Here is an 18559-nt window from a genome sequence, read left to right on the forward strand (position 1 = left end):
TGTGTGTTGTGTCTCCTGTGTAACATCCGTACCCCAAAATAACATTCAGTCCACAATGTGTGGTTAAACGATTAAGATTTTATATTTAAGTATGGGGTTAGTAGAGAAACAAAAGAAAAGGAAAACAAATAAAAGGCGCCAATAATCTCATAAACATGTCCAGTGCACAAATGTTGGAGCTCACGGATTCCCTTTCGCTGATACTCCTTCGCTATTCGGCCCCTGGGCTCCTGCCCCAAACCCAGGCCCTGCAGGTCCGGCAACTGTTTCCTCAAGCCACGTTTTCGCTCTTCATCCTCCTCGCACCTTCTCTTTCAAATCTCGCGCAAACAACAGCTTTCAGATACACAAGAAAGAATAACATCTATCCCAATTGGTTAGCAAATGAATACTAGTCCCATTATCACTAATTATAACCCAAACATGTTGCTACAGAGAACATTACCTCATCAGTTAACATTACAGAGAAGCCATTTTATTATAACACTACAGAGAAGCCATTTTATTAGCCTTAGCAAGTGACATGAAAGGAGAAACCTATTACACTCTCCCCCTACCAAATTTAGCCATGTCCTCATGACTTTTAAATAACTTGCCAACCCTTCCTGCAGACACAAAAGCCCAATCCAGGTACAGTGCCATTGCTCCTCAAACAGTAGACCTTACGCCCTATTCCCCAGGCGCTACATAAGCCAACCTATCTGGAAGTTTCCTAATTCTCCAAGATCTCTGTACCCCCTCACATAAACCCTTCAGGCTCTGACACTACTGGGGATACCCGGGTCTGTTTGCCAAATCCTCTCTTAATCTCTTACTCATGCCCCACTGCAACCTGGAGCCTCCTGTCCTGGGTCCAGGCACCCTGTCTCTCCTTCAGGGTCCTGCAGTAACCCAGGCTACCCACAGCTATCCCTCCCCACCACCTGACTCAGTGGGAGAAGGGCTAGGAGTCTCTTCATCCAACAAGGGGAAGTTAGCAAAAGGCAGCATGTACCACACCTCCATCTCATCATCCGTCGAATCCATATTCTTCCCCTTTTCCTCGATTTGTAGCTGCTGGTTGATTCTCTCCACGCTGGAGCACTTGGCCTGGACTGCTTCTGCAGCCTCTTCAGCCTCCTGCAATTGAGAAAACAGCTTCTTCTGTGACTCCTCCAACTCTCGCCCCAGTCTCAGCAGTTCTGACTCACGCTTCTTGGCCATCTCGATCTGGGACACAGTTACTCCACCAGCTTCTTCCACCACGACCTGAAAAGCAGCAGTTAGAGTGTTCAGCCTTCAGTTTAGTGTTCACTGAACTTATCTGCAACTTTTTCTCCCTGATGACTTCTTCCAGGTCAACTTTCAGTTTTTCCACTTCATTTAAACTGTCAATGGTCATCTTCAGGTTCCCTTCAAGCTTTCGCTTCCCTCTTTCGAGATCTGTCTGCAATTGCTTCACCAGCTTGGAAGTGTTATCAAACTCCCCTCTCTGGGCTCTCGGTTTTCTGTTGGCCTTAGTCAGACAGCTTTCTTTGTCTTCCAACTTGTTCTGGATCACTTTCTCCAGTCTCTGCTGGGAATTCTGTCTCTCCGTCTTCACTTCAAACTTGATCCCGTAGAGACAGTCACTCACGAGCTGCGACCTTCGACAGACCTGGCACGTGGCCAGAGAAAGCTTTAACTCTTTAGTTCTCAGCCGCTCCTGCAACAGCCTCGCTTCATATTCTTCTGAGGCAGATCCAAATACTAGGAGATCATCCAAATACACCAAAACGCCAAACAATTCCACATCCCCCATTGGAAAGTTGCAAGAGCTCCGGATATGCCCTGGGGCATCTTTCTGGACTGGAAGAATCTCAGGGGACTTATAATGGCCGTCTTCTCCTTGTTGGCCTCATTCATCGGGATCTGGCAACATCCACTCCTCAGATCCAGCACATTAAACTACTTCGCACCACTCAGACAGACCAGTGCGTCTTCGACCCTCAGGACCACAGACTGGTCAGGTAAAGTGCAACTGCTCAGGGTCCTATAACCCACAAACAGGCTGCCTACATCTGCCACGTCTACAGGGGCCAGACGGCGCAACCTCTCTCTCACTGAGGTGTCTTCAGCGGTCAACTCCCACCCCCCCCCCGTGGTACGTTGGAGCATGCACTAAGAGGGTCTCACCCTCAGATACTTCCCCCAGGCCATACCACCATTGGCTCTCATTTAAATTCGGTACCAGCCCAATGCTGCTACACACGTCCTCACAACCAGCTCGAAACACTGGGTGCACAGACAATGCCCCGAAACAGCTCTCACCCACCTCCTCCTGGCAGGCCCCCATGCGCCTCCTCACCAGCAGGGTGTTGGTCCCCTCCAGAATCGAAACGCTGCCCATCTCGACAGTGTCCGCACGCATCAGCACTAACGATTCATGAACCTCAGACACCCCCACCTTGGCCTCCGAGAACTTCAGTTTCATTGATCAATAATCATCTTCTGGATAACCCCCAGCACTGATATTCCGTCTTTCCAGTGCCTGGAATGATGTCAAGGGTAAATGTTTCAAATACCAGTTGTAAAACGAACTGTACAACAACTTGACCTGTTCCCCAGTGTCGAGGATGGCCTGAGTATAGCTTCCCTCCATCCATAATGACACACTGAAGCGTGGTCCCACTAAGCCCTCAGAAATAGGGTCTTTTTTCTTCCTGGAGTTCCTTGGTACATTGCTGGGAACGTGTTCCCCCAGAGACCCCAAGCCATTCTCCCATTGGGCCTCCATTAAGTTTCCCGACATCTCTCTGATCAGCTGAACAAATGAGGGAGGGGCTGATCCCCTTAATTGATTCCTCTGGCACCACAAGCAACTTATCTGCCCCGCTAGCCAGAGAAGATACCCTGAAAACTTTCCCCCAATCTCCTGATACAGGTATGGTAAGCCCCTCAGGTGCTGCGTTTTACTTCCAGTCGAACCAAACGCATTTTCCCCCGCTTTCAGATAACTGGCCGCTGTCACTACAGGGTAATTGACCCTGACAGTTCTAACATCGTCACCAGCCCGCCTACTCAAACTTTCAACCAATCCCTGCGGCTCGCCCTCAACTGAGCACTGCCACTCATCTAACAACTGAGAGATCCATTCCGCTCACGTCTCGTACGCTTCTGTCCCCTCCCTCCTGACAGTATTGACAGCCCCTGGCCCTGCCTCCCCCGGGGCACAAATACACACTGGCAATCCCACCTCCATGACGTCAGAGCTAGCCCACACTAAAGCAAGGTCTGAGCCCGCTATTTTACCAACTTTTTTGCTCTACAATTTCAACCTTGCCATCAGCTTTAACCATATTCAAAATTCGAACTAAAAATTCATCCAAGGTACGAATATCCACCCCACTCAGCCCTTTACTAACCCCAATTCCACAGAGGTGCACATGTCTAACCGCAATCCTACAGAGACACACCAGCACCGATTTAAACAGGGCAAACATGCAACACCCTACAAAAATCCATATCCCGGATAAGCCCCCACATTGTAAGACTCGTTGCATCTAATGGCATGATCTCGGGAGTGGCGCCCACTATCCGGCCAAACTTTAGCACTCGTTTTTGGGTGGATGCTGCATGTTGCGTCCCCTGTGTAACATCCGTCCACAATGGGCGGTTAAACGATTAAGATTTTATATTTAAGTATGGGGTTAGTAGAGAAACAAAAGAAAAGAAAAACAAATAAAAGGCACCAATAATCTCATAAACATGTCCAGTGCACAAACGTTGGAGCTCATGGATTCCCTTTTGCTGATCCTTCTTCACTAGTTGTCCCCTGGCTTCCGCCCCGAGCCCAAGACCAGCAGGTCCGGCAACTGTCTCCTCAAGCCAAGTCTTCTCGCTTCATCCTCCTCGCACCTTCTCTGTCAAATCCCTCGCAAACAACAGCTTTCAGATACACAAGAAAGAATAACATCTATCCCAATTGGTTAGCAAATGAATACAAGTCCCATTATCACTAATTATAACCTAAACATGTTGCTAAAGAGAACATTACCTCATCAGTTAACATTACAGAGAAGCCATTTTATTAGCCTTAGCAAGTAACATGAAAGAAGAAACCCCTTACATTTGTCTTACGTTCTCCAAAATATTAGTGAGGCAATTCTTTCAATTCTTTTCACACTTTGACAAATAATGACAGTTCTGGAAAGAGAAATTTTCAACGGTTCTTGTTTCAGTCGAAGCAAGCAGCTGAGAAGGAGTGAAGAAATCGGGTAGAAAAAGTCGGTTTTTTTTTAAACACTGCTCGGGGAGTAGGGTCTGCACTGCGCAGGCGCGTGACGTAGCGCGCCAAGGTTTAAAAAGAGAAATTTTCAACGGTTCTTGTTTCAGTCAAAGCAAGCAGCTGAGAAGGAGTGAAGAAATCCGGTAGAAAAAGTCGTTTCATTTTAAACACTGCTCAGGGAGAAGGGTCTGCACAGTGCAGGCGCGTGACGTAGCGCGCCAAGGTTTAAAAGGCAGACCACCATATACAGCGGCCATCGTTGTAGCGGCCATCGTCGGAGTGGACTGAGTCAGAGTGGGACGGCTTTGGCTCAAACAGGCTTCGGCGAGAACAGGCAGAGGCCAGGGTAGGTTCCGGTAAGTTTTTTATTCAGATTGTCTAGCGTAGAGAGAATGCCAGGCAGGATGTTGGAATGCTCCTCTTGCAGGATGTGGGAAGTCAGGGAGCCCTCCGGTGTCCCTGACAATGACACCTGCAAGAAGTGCATCCAGCTGCAGCTCCTGACAAACTGCGTTAGGGAACTGGAGCAGGAGCTGGATGACCTGCGGATCATTCGGGAGAATGAGGAGATTATTGATCATAGCTACAGGGAGGTAGTTACGCCAAAGGAGCAGAGGACAGGAAATTGGGTCACTGTCAGGCGAGGGAAGAGGAAAGGGCAGGCAGAGCAGGGTTCCCCTGAGGCCATTCCCCTCAACAACAAGTATACCGCATTGGATACTGTTGGGGGGGATGACTTACCTGGGACTAGCTGCAGTAGCCGGATCTCTGGCACTGAGTCTGGCTCTGCAGTGCAGAAAGGAGGGGGGAAAAGAGGAGAGCGGTAGTGATAGGGGACTCGGTAGTTAGAGGTGCAGATAGAAGGTTCTGTGGTCATGACAGAGAATCCAGGATGGTTTGTTGCCTCCCAGGTGCCAGGGTCAAGGATGTCTCTGATCGATTGCATGACATTCTGAAGTGGGAGGGTGACCAGCCAGATGTCGTGGTGCACATCGGTACCAATGACATAGCAAGGAAGAGTGAAGAGGTCCTGGACAGTGAGTATAGAGAGCTTGGTAGGAAGTTGAAAAGCAGGAAGTCAAGGGTGGTAATCTCAGGATTGCTACCTGTGCTAGGTGCCAATGAGGGTAGGAATAGGATGCTCTGGAGGAGAAACAAGTGGCTGAGGAACTGGTGTAGGGGGCAGGGTTTCAGATTTCAGGATCATTGGGACCTCTTCTGGGGAAGGTGGGACCTGTACAAGAGAGACGGGTTACACTTGAACCACAGGGGGACCAATATCCTTTCAGGGAGGTTTGTTAGTGCTATTGGGGAGGCTTTAAACTAGATTTGCAGGGGGATGGGAACCAGAGTGCCAGAGCTGACAGTGTGGCTGGGGTGAAAATAAATGATGTTGAAAGTTTAAGCAAATCCGCTGATAGAAAGGTTGTGAGTGGTGGTAAAAATCTTCTGAGGTGTATATATTTCAATGCTAAGAGTATTGCGGGGAAGGCGGATGAGTTGAGGGCGTGGATTGACACGTGGAATTATGATGTTGTAGCAATTAGTGAAACTTGGCTACAGGAGGGGCAGGACTGGCAGCTTAGTATTCCAGGGTTCCGATGTTTCAGATGTGATCGAGGCAGAGGAATGAAAGGTGGGGGAGTAGCATTGCTTGTTAGGGAAAATATTACAGCAGTGCTCAGGCAGGACAGATTAGAGGGCTTGTCTACTGAGTCCTTATGGGTGGAGCTGAGAAACAGGAAAGGTATGGCCACATTAGTGGGATTGTATTACAGACCACCCAATAGTCAACGAGACTTGGAAGAGCAAATCTGCAGAGATATAGCAGGCAACTGCAGGAAACATAAAGTTGTGGTGGTAGGGGATTTTAATTTTCCATACATTGATTGGGACGCCCATACTGTTAGGGGTCTAGATGGTTTAGAGTTTGTAAAATGTGTTCAGGAAAGTTTTCTAAATCAATATATAGAGGGACCAACTAGAGGGGATGCAATATTGGATCTCCTGTTAGGTAACGAATTAGGGCAAGTGACGGAAGTCTGTGTAGGGGAGCGCTTTGGTTCCAGTGATCATAACACCATTAGTTTCAATTTGATCATGGACAAGGATAGATCTGGTCCTAGGGCTGAGGTTCTGAACTGGGAGAAGGCCAAATTTGAAGAAATGAGAAAGGATCTAAAAAGCGTGGATTGGCCCAGGTTGTTCTCTGGCAAAGATGTGATTGGTAGGTGGGAAGCCTTCAAAGGGGAAATTTTGAGAGTGCAGAGTTTGTATGTTCCTCTCAGGATTAAAGGCAAATTGAATAGGAATAAGGAACCTTGGTTCTCAAGGGATATTGCAACTCTGATAAAAAAGAAGAGGGAGTTGTATGAAATGTATAGGAAACAGGGGGTAAATCAGGTGCTTAAGGAGTATAAGAAGTGCAAGAAAATAGTTAAGAAAGAAATCAGGAGGGCTAAAAGAAGACATGAGGTTGCCTTGGCAGTCAAAGTGAAGGATAATCCAAAGAGCTTTTACAAGTATATTAAGAACAAAAGGATTGTAAGGGATAAAATTGGTCCTCTTGAAGATCAGAGTGGTCGGCTTTGTGCGGAACCAAAGGAAATGGGGGAGATCTTAAATAGGTTTTTGGTGTCTGTATTTACTAAGGAAGCTGGCATTACATCTATGGAATTGAGGGAATCAAGTAGTGAGACCATGGAAACTGTACAGATTGAAAAGGAGGAGGTGCTTGCTGTCTTGAGGAAAATTAAAGTAGATAAATCCCCGGGACCTGACAGAGTGTTCCCTCGGACCTTGAAGGAGACTAATATTGAAATTGCGGGAGCCCTGCAGAAATATTTAAAATGTCGCTGTCTACGGGTGAAGTGCCGGAGGATTGGAGAGTGGCTCATGTTGTTCCGTTGTTTAAAAAAGGATCGAAAAGTAATCCGGAAAATTATAGGCCGGTGAGTTTAACATCAGTAGTAGGTAAGTTATTGGAGGGAGTACTAAGAGACAGAATCTACAAGCATTTGGATAGACAGGGGCTTATTAGGGAGAGTCAACATGGCTTTGTGCGTGGTAGGTCATGTTTGACCAATCTGTTGGAGTTTTTCGAGGAGGTTACCAGGAAAGTGGATGAAGGGAAGGCAGTGGATATCGTCTACATGGACTTCAGTAAGGCCTTTGACAAGGTCCCGCATGGGAGGTTAGTTAGGAAAATTCACTCGCTAGGTATACATGGAGAGGTGGTAAATTGGATTAGACATTGGCTCGATGGAAGAAGGCAGAGAGTGGTGGTAGAGAATTGCTTCTCTGAGTGGAGGCCTGTGACTAGTGGTGTGCCACAGGGATCAGTGCTGGGTCCATTGTTATTTGTCATCTATATCAATGATCTGGATGATAATGTGGTAAATTGGATCAGCAAGTTTGCTGATGATACAAAGATTGGAGGTGTAGCAGACAGTGAGGAAGGTTTTCAGAGCCTGCAGGGGGACTTGGACCAGCTGGAAAAATGGGCTGAAAAATTGCAGATTGGAGTTTAATACTGACAAGTGTGAGGTATTGCACGTTGGAAGGACAAACCAAGGTAGAACATACAGGGTTAATGGTAAGGCACTGAGGAGTGCAGTGGAACAGAAGGATCTGGGAATACAGATACAAAATTCCCTAAAAGTGTCGTCACAGGTAGATAGGGTCGTAAGGAGAGCTTTTGGTACATTGGCCTTTATTAATCGAAGTATTGAGTATAAGAGCTGGAATGTTATGATGAGGTTGTATAAGGCATTAGTGAGGCCGAATCTGGAGTATTGTGTTCAGTTTTGGTCACCAAATTACAGGAAGGATATAAATAAGGTTGAAAGAGTGCAGAGAAGGTTTACAAGGATGTTGCCGGGACTCGAGAAACTTAGTTACAGAGAAAGGTTGAATAGGTTAGGACTTTATTCCCTGGAGTGTAGAAGAATGAGGGGAGATTTGATAGAGGTATATAAAATTATGATGGGTATAGATAGAGTGAATGCAAGCAGGCTTTTTCCACTGAGGCAAGGGGAGAAAAAAACCAGAGGACATGGGTTAAGGGTGAGGGGGGAAAAGTTTAAAGGGAACATTGGGGGGGGGGCTTCTTCACACAGAGAGTGGTGGGAGTATGGAATGAGCTGCCAGACGAGGTGGTAAATGAGGGTTCTTTTTTAACATTTAAGAATAAATTGGACAGATACATGGATGGGAGGTGTATGGAGGGATATGGTCCGTGTGCAGGTCAGTTGGACTAGGCAGAAAATGGTTCGGCACAGCCAAGAGGGGCCAAAGGGCCTGTTTCTGTGCTGTAGGTTCTATGGTTTCTATGGTTTTCTATGGAGAAAAAAGGCCTTGAGCAATGGAAATATTGCTCAGGCACGAAAAACACTTTGTGTTCATACCTCTTTATTTTCACTTTTTTATTTGTATTTCAGGTTCTGCTCAACTTATGCTCAAACCCAAGAAAAAGCCACTCAAAATTTACATTTGTGTTTTGGTTTTAAAGTTTCCAAATTAAATTAAACAAAAACCCAAAGTTACATTCGTTCTTAAGTGTGGTGTTTGAACTCATGAGGTAAGTTGAGAGGTCATGCTTTTGTCTTGCTGCTGCCATCATGTAGAAGGTACAAGAGCTTCAGGACTTGCAACACTCAGGCTCTCAACAAAGGGGTTATAACTTCACTCAACTTCACTTGCCCCATCATTGAAATGTTCCCTCAAGCAATGAACTCACTCTCAAGGACTCTTCACTTCATATTCCTATTATTTATTGCTATTTACATTTGTATTTGCACAGTTTCTTGTGTTCTGTACTCTCGTTGATCTTTCATTGATCCTGTTATAGTTACTATTCTATGTATTTGTTGAGCATGCCCTCAAGAAATGAATCTCAGGGTTGTATATGATGACACATATGTACTTTGATAATACAATTTACTTGGAACTTTGAACTTTGAGTCCTGAGTTGTGCCTTGTGATTAGTGGAAGGAGTCTGAGCTGTTGTGTTGAGATATCAAGCAACTAGGCTGCTATGTGCTAGGTGATGAAAGCAAGGAGAATTTATGTACCATATAGACATGGAGATTAGTCTTACACATAGGTTTCCTAGCCTTGGAGCCAATATATTTAAATGTTCTTGATGAAAGTGAACTTGGCAATAATGATGTTATCAAACATCAAGAGAATGTGGCTAGGCTTTCTCTTGCCACTCCTTTGCATTTGTGTGACACAGATGTTACTTAGACCATAAGACTATAACATACGGGAGCAGAATTAGGCCATTTGGTTATTGAGTATCTCTCCACCATTTCATCATGGCTGATCCAATTTTCCTCTCAGCCTCAATCCTCTGCCTTCTCTCCATATCCCTTCAAGCCATGACCAGTCAAGAACCTGCCAAACTCTGCCTTAAATATTCATTAAGACTTAGTTTCCACAGCTGCCTGTGGCAAAGAATTCCACTCTCTGGTTAATGAAATTCCTCCTCATCCCCAATCTAAAAGGCGCCCTTCTATTCTGAGGCTGTGCCCTCTGGTCTTAGACTCCCCCACCATAGGAAACATCCTCTCCACATCCACTCTATCAAGGACTTTCACCATTCAATAGGTTTCAATCGTGTCACCCCTCCTTCTTCTGAATTCCAGGGAATACAGGCCCAGAGCCATCAAATGCTCTTCATATGACAAGCTGTTCAACGCTGGAATCATTTTCGTGAATCTCCTTTGAACCCTCTCCAGTTTCAGTGCATCCTTTATAAGATAAGAGGCCCAAAACTGCTCACCATACTCCAAGTTAGGCCTCACCAGTGCTTTATAAAGCCTCAATATTACATCCTTGCTTTTGTATTCTAGTTCACTTGAAATGAATGCTCACCACAGACTCAACCTGCAAATTAATCCTTAGGGAATCGTGCACAAGGACTTCCAAGTCTCTTTGCACCTCAATTTTCTGTATTTTCTCTCCACTTAGAAAATAGTCACCCTTTCACTTCTTCTACCAAAGTCTATGACAATACACTACCCGACACTATATTCCAACTGCAATTTATTTGCCTATTCTCCTAATCTGTATAAGTTCTTCTGTAGCCTCTTTACTTCCACAAAACTACCTGCTCCTTCACATATCTTTATATTGTCCTCAAACTTTGTAACAAAGTCATCAATTCCATCATCCAAATCATTGACATATAATATAAAGAGAATTGGTCCCAACACAGACCCCTGTGGAATACCACTAGTATTTGGATGATGAAAAGGCCCCCTTTATTTCCACTTTTCGTCTCCTGCCAATCAGCCACTTCTTTATCCATGCTAGAATCTTTCCTGCAATACCATGGGCTCATAGCTTGTTAAGCAGTCTCATCATGTGTCACCTTGCCCAAGGCCTTCTGAAAATCCAAGTACCCAACATCAACTGATTCTCCTTTGTCTATTCAGCTTGTTATTTCTTCAAAGAATTCTAATAGATTTATCAGGCAAGATTTTCCCTTGAGGAAACCATGCTGACTGTGGCCTATTTTATCATGTGCCTCCAAGTACCCTGAGACCTCATCCTTAATAATTGACTCCAACATCTTCCCAACCACCGAGGTCAGACTAACTGGCTTATAGTTTCCTTTCTTTTGCCTCTCTCCCTTTTTGAAGAGTGGAGTGACATTTACAGTATTCCAGTCTTCTGGAACCATTCCAGAATTTAGTGATTCTTGAAAGATCAGTACTAATGCCTCCATAATCTCTTCAGACACTTCTTTCAGAACTCTGGTGTTTACACCATCTGGTCCAAGTGACTTATCTGCCTTCAGACCTTTCAGTTCCCCAAGAACCTTGCCTCTTGTTATGGTAACTTCACACACTTCATGATCCCTGACACCAGGAACTTCCACCATACTGTTAGTGTCTTCCACCATGAAGAATGATGCAAAATACTTATTCAGTTTGTCTGCCATTTCACTGTCCCCCATTACTACCTCTCTAACGTTGTTTTCCAGTGGTCCAAAATCCACTGCCACCTCTCTTTTACACTTTATGTATCTGAAGAAACATTTGATATCCTCTTTAATATTATTGGCTAGCTTACTTTTGTATTCCATCTTTACCTATTTAATGACATTTGTAATTGCCCTCTGTTGGTTTTTAAAAGCTTCCCAATCCTCTACCTTCCCAGTAATTTTTCCTCTATTATATGCCCTCTCTTTGCCTTTGATGTTGGTTTTGACTTCTCTTGTTAACCACATTTGTGTCACCTTTCCTTTAGAATACATCTTCCTCTTTAGGATGTATATATCTCGTGCCACCCAAATTGCTTCCAGGAATTCTAGCCATTGCGGTTCTGCCAGTGTTCTTTTCCAATCAATTCTGCCCATCTCCTCTTTCCTGCCTTTGTAATTCCTTTTACTCCACTGTAACACTGATACATCTGACTTCAGCTTCTCCTTCTCAAATTTCAGAGTTAACTTGATCACATTATGATCACTTGACACATGGGTCTGTTACCTTAAGCTCTCTAATCATTGCACAATTACTTGTTACCTATCAGCCCATGCCTGAATATTGCTTATCTCTGGTTGCATATATCAATGGGCCTCTTTGTTTCATGAGATGTTGTGAATGAGTTTGAACACTGCATGCTTATAAGAGAACATCCCCATGTCTGATGATATGATGAAGCAGCTACAGATGTTTGGGCCGAAGGTTCTGACTTAGGGAATTCCAACAGCAATATGAAAAGCAAGGAGAAAAATGCAGAAAATGTCAGACCGCATCTCCAAAGAGAGGAACAGAAGTCATTTTCAGACCAACTAAGTTTAACCTTCACAAGCACGAATTCATCTGTAGATGCTGCAAGTCCAAAGCAAACACACAAAATGCTGGAGGAACTCAGCAGGTCGGCGGCATCTCTGGAAGTGAATAAACAGTCGACATTTCAGGCCTAGGCCCTTCATCAGGTTTAAACCTTAATTTTAACCTTGTTTCTTTCCCTGTGGATGTTGCCTAACCTGCTGAAATCTCCGCCATCTTCCATTTTTATTCCATGCGACAGTATTCTGGGACTGGTATATCTATGATCTATCATAGAACAGGGGATCCCAATCACCGGGCTGCAAAGCATGCGCTACTGGGCCGCGAGGAAACGATATGATTTGGCGATAGGAGTCAGCTGTACCTTTCCTCATTCCCTGTCATGCACTGTTGAGCTTGAATGCATGCGAGGTCATTACCCACGCATCATCCCTGTCAGCGCGGGAAGGAGATCAACTCCTCGAGCTTGCAAATGACGGTGGGCTGAAAAATATGTTTGACCTAATATCTCTGCTGGCATTCTGGATCAAAGTCAAGCCTAAATATCCTGAGATAGCCATGAAAGCACTGAAAACGTTGCTTCCATTTCCAACATATCTCTGCAATGAATGCAACGGAAACTAAATTGCGGAATAGACTGGATATAAGGAACCCCCTTCGAGTATCGCTGTCTCCCATCACCCCTCGATAGGACTGTCTTGTTGCAGGGAAACAAGCACAGGGCTCCCACTGAATCAGCGATATTGGTGTGTTGCAATGATTTTATATGTTCATACGGGGAAAATATGTGCTGTGTGTTTAATATCCAACGTTACTTAAAATGTTATGATGCTATTGACTTATAAGTGACTTATATAACCATATAACAATTACAGCACAGAAACAGGCGATCTTGGCCCTTCTAGTCCGTGCCAAACATTACCCTTACCTAGTCCCACCGACCTGCACTCAGCCCATAACCCTCCATTCCTTTCCTGTCCATATACCTATCCAATTTTTCTTCAAATGATAATATCAAACTTGCATCTACCACTTCTACTGGAAATTCGTTCAACACTTACTTCAAGCTCCCCTGATAATTGACTTATCACTGTATTCATGCGAGGAAAATATGCGCTGTGTGTTTAATATTAAATTCGTTAGATAAACCCTTTTAGAAACGAAATTGAGTGTATTAGCCACTTATCACCTATATTTCGGTCGTGATTAACAACCCCCACCCCCCGCCGTACAGAATCACCAAAAACGATTTGTAGAAAAAAAATCCGCACGTTCACGCATGCGCAGGTTACACATGCGCACTGGTGCCCACACAAGGCTTCATGGACATTGTAGTCTTTCTCGGGGTAAACACAACGTATTTGACTGCTACTCTTGTCTGTTGGCAACTCTACCACCCTCCCCTGACCCCCGGGTCGGCCGGTCTGCAAAAATATTGTCAATATTAAACCGGTCCACAGTGCAAAAAAGGTTGGGGACCCCTGTCATAGAAGATAGAACATAGAACATAGATATCTACAGCACATTACAGGCACTTTGGCCCACAATGTTGTGCCAATCATGTAACCTACTCTAAAAACTGCCAAGAATTTCCCTAGCTCAAAGCCCTCTATTTTGCTAAGTTCCATGTACCTACCTAAGAGTCTCTGAAAAGGCCTTATTATATCTACCCCTACCACCATCACTGGCAGTGTATTCCACGCACCAACCACTCTCTGTGTGAAAATCTTACCTCTGACATGCCCCTTGTACCTGTTTCCAAGCACCTTAAAACTATGCACCCTCGTGTTAGCCATTTCAGCCCTGGGAAAAAGCCTCTGACTATCCACATGATCAATGCCTCTCATCATCTTGTACACCTCTATCAGGTCACTGCTCATCCTCTGTCACTCCAAGGAGAAAAAGCCAGGTTCACTCATCCTATCCTCATAAGGCATGCTCTCCAATCTCGGCCACATTCCTGTAAATCTCCTCTGCACTCTCTGTATAGTATCGTGTACTCTCTCAACAATAACGATTCAGACATTTCATTCACATGACAAGACAGATAAATATTTTTGATTTTTTTGTCTTCTCACCATACCATAGTTATGACACCATATTATCCAAGCAAAATTTTAACCAATCATGTTCATCATAACATTTTCGGTGATATTATGGAATCACTTAATGCAGTTACAGACTATTTGGTTGGTTGCCGTTATACACCCTTTGAAATAACTTTGATTTGTATTACTCCCACTCACTTATTCTTATTCCATTGATCTAAATAACATCACAGAATGTCTAGGCTCAATGAGAAAACATAAAAGGACAGAATATCCGTTCCTTCTTTGAATCACAGATGCTTCACTTTATCAACAAAATAATCCTCCAGTTTAAGAACTGAGTGTAGTCAAACTTGCAATACGTGCACTTTTTAGGAAATGAATCATTTTTATTTTTAATTTTAGAGAGACAGTGTGGAATAGGCCCTCTCTGCCGACTGAGCCTGGGTAACCTCGGCCTATTCACAGGACAATGACCAACTGACCTACTAACAGGTACGTCTTTGGAAAGTCGGAGGAAACCAGAAAACCTGGAGGAAACTCACGCTTATATGGAGAGGACATACAAACTCCGTTTCAGACGGTTCTGGAATTGAACTCTGAACTGCGATGCTCCAAACTGTAATAGCAGCATAATACCATGGTGCTCAGTCATCTAAAGTAATTCGTGATATTAACACTACAGATTTGTTTGACAATATAGCAGAAATTAAGTTTAACTTTTTAAAAATCCTTTGCATTGATATATGAAATATATAAAATTATTCTACATTGATGACTATAAATGTCTATATGCCATTGAAAGTAGTACAACTCAAGAAACAAATTTGGATTGACAAAGAGGTCACAGATTAGCAAGACCATCTATTGATAGGTCGCAGTTTTGGATCGATCTTAGATCTCAGTTCCTACCCTACTGAGTTTTAATCAGGCGTATCAAGTGAATTTATGACCAGGTTTCCTGTTGCCTGAATGAATACAGTTCTGTTACCCAGGAAATACCCTGAAAATGCCTTTATTAGGCAGAATATCTATTGTGCATACCATCAAACATCTGGCATAGGTACAGCGCCAGTGAAGGACAGCCAGGGTTTGATTCCCACTGCTGTCTGTAAGGAGTTCATATGTTCTACTCGTAACCACACGGGTTTCCCCAACAAGCTCATATTTCTACCTGTAACATAGAACAAAGAATAGTACAGCACAGTACAGGCCCTTCGGCCCACAATGTTGTGCCGATCCTCAAACCCTGCCTCCCATATAACCCCCCACCTTAAATTCCTCCATATATCTGTCTAGTAGTCTCTTAAACTTCACTAGTGTACCTGCCTCCACCACTGACTCAGGCAGTGCATTTCATGTACCAACCACTCTCTGAGTAAAAAACCTTCCTCTAACATCCTCCTTGAACTTCCCACCCCTTACCTTAAAGCCATGTCCTCTTGTATTGAGCAGTGGTGCCCTGGGGAAGAGGTGCTAGCTATCCACTCTACCTATTCCTATAATATATCTTGTACACCTCTATCATGTCTCCTCTCATCCTCCTTCTCTCCAAAGAGTAAAGCCCTAGCTCCCTTAATCTCTGATCATAATGCATACTCTCTGAACCCGGCAGCATCCTGGTAAATCTCCTCTGCACCCTTTCCAATGCTTCCACATCCTTCCTATAGTGAGGCGACCAGAACTGGACACAGTACTCCGAGTGTGGCCTAACCAAAGTTTTACAGAGCTGCATCATTACATCGCATCTCTTGAACTCTATCCCTCGACTTATGAAAGCTAACAACCCATAAGCTTTCTTAACTACCCTATCTACCTGTGAGGCAACTTTCAGGGATCTGTGGACATGTACCCCCAGATCCCTCTGCTCCTCCACTCTACCAAGTATCCTGCCATTTACTTTGTACTCTGCCTTGGAGTTTGTCCTTCCAAAGTGTACCACCTCACACTTCTCCGGGTTGAACTCCATCTGCCACTACTCAGCCCACTTCTGCATCCTATCAATGTCTCTCTGCAATCTTCGACAATCCTCTACACTATCTACAACACCACCAACCTTTGTGTTGTCTGCAAACTTGCCAATCCACCCTTCTACCCCCACATCCAGGTCGTTAATAAAAATCACGAAAAGTAGAGGTCCCAGAACAGATCCTTGTGGGACATCACTAGTCACAATCCTCCAATCTGAATGTACTCCCTCCACCACGACCCTCTGCCTTCCGCAAGCAAGCCAATTCTGAATCCACCTGGCCAAACTTCCCTGGATCCCATGCCTTCTGACTTTCTGAATAAGCCTATCATGTGGAACCTTGTCAATTGCCTTACTAAAATCCATGTAGATCACACCCACTGCACTACCCTCATCTATATGCCTGGTTGGCTCCTCAAAGAACTCTATTAGGCTTGTTAGACATGATCTGCCCTTCACAAAGCCATGTTGACTGTCCCTGATCACACCATGATTCTCTAAATGCCCATAGATCCTATCTCTAAGAATCTTTTCCGACAGCCTTCCTGCCACAGACCTAAGGCTCACTGGTCTATAATTACCCGGACTATCCCTACTACCTTTTTTGAACAAGGGGACAACATTCGCCTCCTTCCAATCTTCCGGTACCATTCCCGTGGACAACAAGGACATGAAGATCCTAGCCAGAGGCTCAGCAATCTCTTCCCTCGCCTCGTGGAGCAGCCTGGGGAAAATTCTGTCATTACCCGGGGACTTATCCATCCTAATGTATTTTAACAAATCCAGCACCTCCTCTCCCTTAATATCAACATGCTCCAGAACATCAACCTTACTCATATTGTCCTCACCATCATCAAATTCCCTCTCATTGGTGAATACCGAACAGAAGTATTCATTGAAGACCTCACTCACTTCCACAGCCTCCAGGCACATCTTCCCACCTTTATCTCTAATCGGTCCTACCTTCACTCCTGACATCCTTTTTTTCTTCACATAATTGAAGAATGCCTTGGGGTTTTCCTTTACCCTACTCACCAAGGCCTTCTCATGCCCCCTTCTTGCTCTTCTCAGCCCCTTCTTAAGCTCCTTTCTTGCTTCCCTCTATTCTTCAATAGACCCATCTGATCCTTGCGTCCTAAACCTCACGTATGCTGCCTTCTTCCACCTGACTAGATTTTCCACCTCACTTGTCACCCATGGTTCCTTCACTCTACCATTCTTTATCCGCCTCACCGGGACAATTTTGTCCCTAACATCCTGCAAGAGGTCTCTAAACATCGACCACATGTCCATAGTACATTTTCCTGCAAAAACATCATCCCAATTCTCACCTGCAAGTTCTAGCCTTATAGCCTCATAATTTGCCCTTCCCCAATTAAAAATTTTCCTGTCTTCTCTGATTCTATCCTTTTCCATGATAATGCTAAAGGCCAGGGAGCGGTGGTCACTGTCTCCCAGATGCTCACCCACTGGGAGATCTGTGACCTGACCCGGTTCGTTACCTAGTACTGGATCTAGTATGGCATACTGTGACAGGAATCCGTCCACATGGGTTTCCTCCATGAGCCCATATTTCCTCCTACGTTCCAAACACATACAGTTTGAAAAATTGTAGGTATGGCATGTTGGTGCCAGAAACATGGCAATACTTGCAGGCTGCCCCCACAAACCTCACTGATTTGATTTGACACAAATAGTGCATTTCACTGTCTGTTTCAATGTACATATGACAAATAGAGCTAATCTCTCTAGCCTCTCTAGATTCTCACAATACCTAAGATAATCTGTCCTGAAGAAATAATGTTTCCTTATCAACAAGGCACAGAAAAATTATCAGACATTATCTCACAATGTCTTTACTTGGCATCAGTTCCATAATTGGCAACGCACAAAACCATTTAATGGTTTCTTGTGTTCCATCTGTGCATGTTTTGCACACTTATTGGTGTGACCCAGTTAATCTGATACTTGTTGAACGGAGACAAACATCATTGTTTCATTAATGGAGTGGAACAGCAAATCTTTAGGATCCCTTCATTCAGTTGGTATCCCTATTATTTTAAAGTATCAAAAATATGATATCAAAATATAAGTTATCATAATTTAGGTTTTAGAAAATGTTATAGATTATATGGAAGGGTGTATGTACTAACATTTTGCCTAGGCACATGGTAGAATATGTAGGTAGGGAATATCAAACTATTATTTATTGACGGAATTTCCCTTATAAATAATTATTGGGAAAACGTATTTTATTTATTTCATTATTTGTGTTTCCACAGTTCTGAATAAATACAGTTCAATAAATTGCCTTTTCACCAAACAAATACCCATTTGTTCCTTAAAAAAAAATGTCTGACATCAGAACATCTTTCAAGAGGGTGAAGCCTCACAAAGCGTCAGGACCTGGAAGGGCACTGAAAATCTGTGCCATCCAAAGGGAGGGAACATTTAAGAACATCTTCAGTCGCTCACTGCTACATTCAGAGGTTCC

The sequence above is a fragment of the Mobula hypostoma genome, chromosome 7 (assembly GCF_963921235.1).
Source record: "Mobula hypostoma chromosome 7, sMobHyp1.1, whole genome shotgun sequence".
NCBI lineage: Eukaryota > Metazoa > Chordata > Chondrichthyes > Myliobatiformes > Myliobatidae > Mobula > Mobula hypostoma.